This window comes from Boleophthalmus pectinirostris, unplaced genomic scaffold (assembly GCF_026225935.1).
Source record: "Boleophthalmus pectinirostris isolate CB_2022bp ecotype Guang Dong unplaced genomic scaffold, ASM2622593v1 HiC_scaffold_2, whole genome shotgun sequence".
NCBI lineage: Eukaryota > Metazoa > Chordata > Actinopteri > Gobiiformes > Gobiidae > Boleophthalmus > Boleophthalmus pectinirostris.
The window spans coordinates 26,007,599-26,016,833 of record NW_026571152.1 but is presented as its reverse complement, the minus strand read 5'-3'; positions in this window follow the sequence as shown (position 1 = coordinate 26,016,833).

Below are 9,235 nucleotides of genomic sequence, written 5' to 3'. Positions count from 1 at the left end.
TGAGTGGATGTGCAGAGGAATTTAACAGCCAGCATGAATTATTAACATCTAAATCCCAGCTGTTTTAAGGTCTACTTTGTTTGCTTATGGTGATTGACTGTGACATGATTCTGTTCTGTAGTCATCGCCCTATTTCACACATAGGCTACTGATAGTATTCATTTTGATTTGAGGCACTATACTCAGCAGTGCTTTAATGCTATAGTCTACCATAAGTTACAAACACCTCAGTAAAGCAGCCAGAAAGATTAAAATGCTGTATCTGTATCAAAAAAGTCGACTTTATCCTGATCCTTTACAACCTCACCCCAGAAAACCAGTTCAGTTGCTTTAGTTTCATTGCATTTTTCATTCCTGTGTGTACTACAAGGGTTTGAACTCCAACTCACAAGGGAGGACCAACATTTAGCTCATACAAATTATTTATTTATTCCGCTCCTTTATGGAAAACAATGCCTCACTGGAGAATTCTTTCTTGAGGGCAGATGTAACGTTGTGCAACTTTAGGTTAGGCCTATAGTATCGTGAAAGTCTTTGAATAATAGTTAACGGAAGTGAATGTTGGCCTCATGAATAATAATGAAACCAAACATGATACATTTTTTGGTGCAGTTTTTTTTGTTGGTTATGTAGCAGAAATCTTAAATGCACATATGTTTGGATATTTTTAAGAACAATCTAAAATTGAACTGATACCGAGATACTAATCAATACTAAAACTGGAATTGAATCTTAATACGATTTGAATGCTCAATGCTTAAAATACCAAAACTGTATCAGATCACATGGAAATCTGAAAGGAACAACTCATTATTATTATTATTTTGTGCTGATACTGTAGTCTATTGTCCAATAATATATTCATGATTATTGCGGTATCAAAACATGTATCAAGTATCGAGCCTTATTCTTAGTATCAGCATTTTTTAAGTTGTTTGAATTGTCGGTTTTCAGATTTTAAAATGGGATATCACTGCATTTTGACATGAAATATCCAAAAGGTAAATTCACAAATGTTGACCTGATCATGTCTATTATTGACTAAACCCCAAAACTCACTGGATTACAATAAAAATCTGCTTTTAAACAGAATTAATTTCCCTTGACCTCCATTTAACATTTAACATTATTGACCTATAGAATGTAATGTTGTCATGTGAAATCCAGCAGTATTATTACACTAGGATGGTGGTCTATTCAATGAACTAAAGATGAAGAACTTCTGATTTTTAGTTTTTTCATAAATATAAATTGAAGATATTTTAAGCCAATTATTCATTTTGTTGCTAAATGAAATATTGTTGCTATTATTATGTTATATATATATAATTAAGTAAAAGTATGTTTCTCATTTAGAAGGTTTGAAGGTGCACTTTGTAACTTTTTGGTTGAGGGTCCGTCACCTGCTTGTTTCTATGGATATGTCATTGCTCTGCCTGGAATGTTCCACAGTATAACATTAACACTCTGCTTTACATTTATTGAATTACAGGTGGTTTTACAGCTCAGAAATACTTAAAAAAAAAAAAAAACAGGAATTCTGACTGTGAGTGGGGTTACCTCTCCACAGATCTGACCTTTAACTTAGAGTGGTTTGGTCTCCATGAAAATAGAAAGGTTCAATTCCATATTGTGAAACATTCCAGACAAAGGGATAACATTTCCATGGAGAAAAGTAACTGATGGACACCCAACCAGAAAGTTATATAGTGCACTTTTAAACCTTCTAAATGAGAAACATACTGTTACTTAATTATATATCGCATAATAATTGCAGCAACATTTAGTTTAGCAACAAAATTAATAACTGTATTAAAATATCTGCAAATTATATGTATGAAAAAACAAAAAATGTAATGTCATAAAGTCAGAAGGTCTTCGTCTTGAGCTCATTACTTGATACTCAATTCACGTTTTGATTCCAGACAAAGCAATAACATCTCCACGGAGAAAAGCATTTGACGGACCCTCCACCAGAAAAATTACACAGTACACTTTAACTTAAGTCAGACATTTAATAATATAATATTTTTGGCTCTGAATCAATTACTTGAAAACGTTGCCAAGTACAAAGAGGGCACTTCTTCCTCTTCAGTGCTTGGATGATTAGCTGAAAATGAACACACACAGATTGACCTTAATAGTTTGTCAAAGACCATCTGGCCACATGAGAAGACGTGGTCACTTTAGACTGAGTTCCTGCCAGTACTGTAGTGACCCACACTTAGTCACTACAAATATAACATCATACAGACAAAGCTTTTATTTATATTTATATTTATACTTATATTTTATAGCTGTGTATTCAGATGGGCTCCACAGGGAAGATCTGATCTCAGGACACTGTGTTCCTTGGTACCAGGCCTAATGTACACGGTGTCTTAAAGGGCCTCTACATTTTCAATAATCAATACAGACAATTAGTTGGTGGTAGTCCTGTGTGCTGAGGAGTGTGCACTGTTTTATACTAAGAATATTAAAGAGAATATTGTTGTGTAATAAAGAGGTGGACTTGAACAGTTAAAGGGTCAAGGTATCTATCGCACATAAACAGAATTCAGACGAAAAACAATAGCTTACCTGGCATCTTCTGAATGTGTAGTAGTTTATTTCAACCAGTATTCTTATTTTTTCCATAATTCTGGTATATCTGGTTATTTATTCTTGACTTTAGAGTTGCCCATAAGTAAGCCTGTCACGATAACTACATTTGAAGCACAATATATTGCTACAGAGAAACTACTTTCTGCCACTGACACAATGAGAATAAAGTAAAATAATCCCAGTAAAGCATTATTTAAATAAACAGTCTCATTAAAAAGCCTGAGTTGCAACAAATAAATAAGAGATTGAAGCAATAATTAGCCACAGAAGTAATTTATTCAACCCTGTGCAGCTCTCATCGTCACATATTACAACAAAAATAACCAAACTCTCCCCATTTATATGAAGAATTTTTACACAGGATAAATATTGAGCTCTAAAATATTGTCCCAGGTATCATATTAAATGATAAGTCAATATAATAATTATCATGACAGACCTACCAATAAGATCCATACCTTGATACAAAATAATAAATACTAAAATTAGTTTTGGTTCTAGTTACTGTTTCGAACAAAAATTATTACAGAATCACATAGACAAAGGTGGGCATTTCGTGAATAGTTTTAGAAATGCAATTTTCAGAACTTATGTAGAATATAATATAAAAAACACATTATTTTGTGTAGGAAATTCTCACTCTATCTTATAAAAAACATGAAATGATCATTGTTATATTGAAATCCATATGGACTATTTGGCCTTTTCCTTAGTAACTAAAAACACATTTTATAATCTTATGATGATGACAACACTGTTTGGCTTAAAGACATTTCCTGAAAGGATTTTGTTCACATGTCAGTGAAGGTAATGACATAACTTTTGATGAGTCTGTTCTTTGTAGAGCTTTTTGTCCTGCTTCACTCTATTCACTATTGAAAAACTAATGATGAGCACATTTGCATTCACCTTTTGGGGATTTTGAATGAAGAGACCCAGATCAGAGACTATATTGCCAGTTTTGAAAAACATTTACCGCCCACTCATCCTTCACCAAATCCTCTTCTTTATACACGGTGGTGCTTTGGAGCTAGCGTGCTCTGTCCAAAGAGAGATCCTGCCGTATTTGAGAGTTCCTCGTCTTTATTTTTGTTATAAAGACGTGTGGGAGGTTGGTGCTGGGCAGGTGTGTGCGTCTGTGCATTTTGTGTGTTTTTGTGGGACATTCGGACGTGTGGAGGTGTTGTACTTTAATAGGTCTACAGAGATGTTCCTCCTCAGTCAAAAGATCTATTGGTTGGCGTTGCCATGGGAACAGATCTGCAGCTAGTACTTTTCTCACTGTGTGTCTGTGTTTGTCAGTCAGGGATTTAAATAACCTCCGAGCGCCAATAGAGTCTGTTTCTTAACAGTCACATGACTCGACCTCGACGTATGTGAAACTTGAGCTGAATTCAAAATGATCTGAAGTATTTGTCATGTTTGTTTACATTGAAGTGACATGGAGAGCTGTTAGCTGCAGTTTGTGTGTTGCTTATGTAGCGGGAAATTAAAGGTGCACTGTGTAACATAGTGGAGGGTCCGCCACTTGCTTGTTTCCATGGAAATGTCATTGCTGTGTCTAGAATGTTCCACAGTATAGATTAAACCTGTCTATCATGTGCGAGGCAAGCAGGTTAAAGGACTACACTACATTGCAATTCAGATTTGTTCAGAATGAAGAAAGGAATTCATGTATTTTTGAGCAACAGAAACACCGGTAATGAATAAATGATGGAAATGTTTAAAGTCATACTGTGAAACATTCCAGGCAAAGTAGTCACATTTCCATGGAGACAAGCAGCTGTTGGACCCTCCAGAAAAGTTGCACAGTTCAACATTTGTGACAAGGATTCATTCATGATTTATTCTTATATGTTCTTAGAAAATCATATGGTAGACCCGTAGATTTAAGCTTTTTAACATAATTACAATATATATGCACAAAATAAGTAAAATTAGAAAAATAATTGTGATTAATCTATCTCACGTGCCGTTAGTTAATCAATGATCAAATTAGTTTCAGAGGTATTAAATATGAAGTCATGTACCATGTTATTCCCATGTAAACCTTGACGTGTTTCATTGGTCACAGTCAAGGTAAAATATTTGAGTGATTAAAATTGATTTACATTCGTTGTCTAGTGAATCAATAAACTACATTTTCCACAATCTAATTACATTTGACACATCTGATTGTACCATGCATAATATGAAATATGCTGTTGTGATTTAATTATCCAAGCAAATACTCAAACTCTACATGCTTTTAAATGGTGCAATTCGGATTTTCTTATATTTTGTGACTTCAAAAGGTTGTTACACCATCACAAGGCGCCCCATGAAAGACTACCTATGTGTGTATTTGAATGAGGTTCAGTTTAAATATGCTGTACAGTTACAGGCGATGTCGTCATATGTGGAAAATCGCTTGTTGGATGTGAGTCGCCACATCAAGCTTCTGTTTTTTCCTTTTTTGGACTAGTTTTTGCCCAGAAATTAGTGAAGACAACAGCACACAGAGAGGATAAAACAATGCATTTGAATTTAGGGTTAATGTCACATATTATGACTGCAGTTATATTTTGAACCTACATTTTTATACATTTCTTGATGTGTACATTTGAGGGAGAATTGAAATATGAACTACTAAACTAAAACAAGATTCCCATGCTTTTCAGGGCATATTTGTAAAGGTCTAGACCAGAGTTTTGCAGGATAACTTACTACAACTTACAATAATTGTAATGTCTTGAAATGTTGTTGTTGTTGTTGAGTTGTGTGGGATTAAACCCTTTGCTCTATTCTGAAAATCTGTATTGTGGGAATTGCATTTCAAAAACGTAAACTAATGAATAGACTAATGAGGTCCCACATTACCCTCTTTGTTCTGCTTAAAGTCAGATGTGTGAGTTTGTGGATACTGTTGGACCCTCACCCCAGAGCTGCTGTTTAATGCATGGAGTGTGTCAAATGGAGACTGTGATGATGGCTGACAGTTATAACAGCGTACAACCTGCTGTAGTTGATGTCAGCTCCTTGGCTTCAGAAAGATCGTCGCTTCAACTGCACGGCTCAGTTCATTGGTTTAGAAACCCTGACAAATTGAATGAGTGGAACACGCTCCACTGTGTGCTCTTCATGCATCCAAGTAAATAACATTTCCACATTCAATCCAAAAGGCTCCCCTCGCCACTACTCACTTCTGCTCAATTTATTTTATGTCAAAACAAGCCTTAAGATGTAACATATCAGCAATCTGAACATACAGCAAGGCAGTAACATTTAGAGCCACTGCCTTGTTGTTCTGGAAACTGCCTTTTTATTGTATTCGGTCAAAATTTATTTAAAACATTAATTTACCAGTTGAATGTATTTGTGTAAGGTCTGTGTAAAAAGGCACATATTTTTTTAGAGCAGCAAAGCATATTTTTCTCCTTTGCATGTAAAAATATATTTTGCCCTAGTGTGCAGAATCCATGAAGAAATTGCAGCTGATTCTAGCCCCTAGCTTAAAAACTACTGTACTATTATATGCACACTGAAGTGAAGAAAGAGTCTGCTGTTTCATTTAAAAGTTTTTTCTTAAGACCCAAAATAGAGACACAATCTGAGGAATTGTGTAGGTATTGTACTGTCCCACCACTGTGTTTGTGTGTTCCTTTTCTTGTAACTGTAACAATGGGAACTATAACATTCATAAATTCCATTTCTTTTAGGAGATTTCAGTACCTTACCCAGCCCTACACATCTCAAAATAAGGTTCCATAATTATAGATGGAGAGTTCAGTAAAAGCTTTTGTCGTGTTGTTTTGACCTAAATAAAAGGTGTGTTATATCATTGACTCTGAGAAGTACAGGCTCACACTGTGCAGGTAAGTGACTGGTTAAATTGACTGTTGCTGCTGTGGCCTTGGCTCATTGTTTTCCACAAGAATGTGCTCCTCATCACATAACAGTCATTGATCTTCACATGTTGTCATGTGTTATGTAATAATAACAATGTTTAAATGGATGCAGTTCTTTATGATCAATAGTGAAGGTATTAAGGATTCTATGGGCAGCCCTAAAGCAGTGCTGTGGCTCTAATCTGTTGAGTCTCCAAAGGAGTTCATAGTTACCCAAATAAAAGATCAATAGCAGATTTATATTCAAATGGTGAGCCCTGTAGCTCTGCTCAAACTTGTCCAAGGACACTTAATAGTGCAGCTTTAATTAAAGCTATCTGTGTAGCTCAGCTCTGCTTCATCTTCATCATCATAATCATCATCATCATCATCATCATCATCATCATCATCATCACCACCACAAAGGCCTCTACACGTCCTGTTTCTTCTTCTTCTATTCTTCTATCAGTCTGACTGATGTGAGGTGTAGCACCACATACAAACATTATCTGCAGGAAAACATCCAAGGCCAAAGATCCTGCATGTGTCCCACAAGGGGAGGGGGCTCCTGAGGGGGTTTGTGAGTAGGGCTGTCATGATAATCACTATATAGACTAAATGTTCAGTATATGAAAGCTGGAACAATATATTTTGGGGCTCAATATTTGTTGTGGATACTTTTTCTTTGCAAAATTTGAAAGATTTTTGTTATTCTTGTTGTACTGTGCTAAGATTTGAGCTGCATAGGGTTGAATAAGTCACTTTTATTGCTTTATTTCGCTCTTTATTTGTTGCAGCTCAGTACCGATTATGATGCTGTGTGTTTAAAAATGTGTTTACTGGGATTATCCTGCTTTATTGGTATTGTTTTAGTAGCAGTAGTTTCAGTATTATCATTTATCAGTATATCTCTTTGTGACAGGCCTACTTGTGAGGGGGTTTGTGAGTAAATCTGTCACAATAATTACTATATCAACTTATCATTCAGTATATGAAAGCTGAAGCAATATATTTTGGGGCTCAGGATTCATCATATGAATAATTCCTTTGTAAAAGAGGAGTATTTTTGTTGTGATAACAGTAACGTTTTAGGTGTAAAAAGTTAAAAATACATGACTCTGTAGCAAATTTTTGGTTTATTCCTATATTTAACTGTTGCAGCTCAGGTCTTTTAATGATGCGGTCTATTGCTTTGTATATGTGGCATTAAGTAGTTTCAGTTTTATTGTTTATCATAGTATATCTCTGTAGCTATATATGTAGCTATATATTGCGCTTCAAAATGTGTTATCGTGACAGGTCCGCTTGTAAGATGCTTGTGAGGAGGTTTGTGAGGGGGTCTGTGAGGGCTGGCATGTTCAAAGCATTAAAGCAGCTGCAGTCTCATCTTTCTGGCTGTGCTCTGCTGTGCTTGTCTCTATGCCGCTCTGATTATGCACCGCTTGAGCCTTTCACACCAACAAGACAGGAACATTTGCCCAAGATTCATTATACTATATTAAAAAAACTGAAATATTGTAAAGATGCAGAACAATATCACAAATTTTCTTTTACTGAAACATCATGAAAAATATTAAGAAACAAAACGTAGCTCTGTTATGTGGTCAAAATGTTCTTAACAACTGTCATTTTGGAACAGACTGTATGAAAATACCAGAATTAGTAGAATTGGGTGAGAATAATATATTAACGAAAGTGCATATCTCCATATTTTTTACTATCCAGATAATAATAAATGGACAATATTATATCTGTCAGAAATGTGCATTAAAATGATTCTAAAGTTCAAGTATTAATTATTATAAAAGTGAATAGGCTCTAAAAACCAAACTCAAAAGTGAAAAAAAAAAAACCCCAAAAAACCATTATACCCTTATTTGGAAAGATACACTGCAGTATTTTTTCATTTTGTAGCAGCTCTTTTTGCAGCTTTCTTATTGTAGACTACTAGAATGTACTTCATATTCTAATTTTGCATAGTTCCAAAACAACTTTTTCAGTATTATCCATTTTGAATATTTTCGCCTCGGTTATCAATCCTTCATAAGAGGATTTACTTTACACTGTTAGATAAAAAAGCCAATTAAAACCTTTCAGTATCCTTTCTGTATTATTGCCTTGGACTGTTTAAAAACTATCAAATATTGTCCTTTAAGTGCCCAGTTTGTCTTCTGTTTTAGTCTTGGTTAAAGGTCCTATATTACGCAAAACTGACTGAATGTTGGTACGTTTTGTTTCAATCACACATGTACGACTAATCCTGCATTATTTATCATTAGTCTCTCTCCATCTCCAATGCTCAAAATGCTCTGTTCCACCTTGTGATGTCAGGAAGCGGTATTTTTCAAGTTAAGAGCTACCTTTTACCTTTTGATGAGTAGAGATTCCAGGTCTGAAATTATTAATTATTAAATGAGTCTGGCACTTCCTACCCTTACTTACTACCCCATGACATGACAAGGTGGAAGGTGTTTTCTGTTTGAGAGAAGAACTCAGCCTAAATATGCAGGATTTGTGTGTGTGAACGTGTCAATGAAATAAAAAAAAAACACAAATCCAGGTAAGTTTCTGATGAGGAAACATTCTAACAAAGACAAAAAATTCGGTCATATTTGCCCTTTAAGTCTCATCTTTCTTGAATACAAAGCAGGCCCCTCTCTGTGTTGTCCATACCAGTTACAGTGTTGTTGTCTTGTGTATTTGTTTTGAGCAGCAGATTGAGGCTCACATGTGGTCGGTTGGTCATCACCAGAGATAGAAGATTG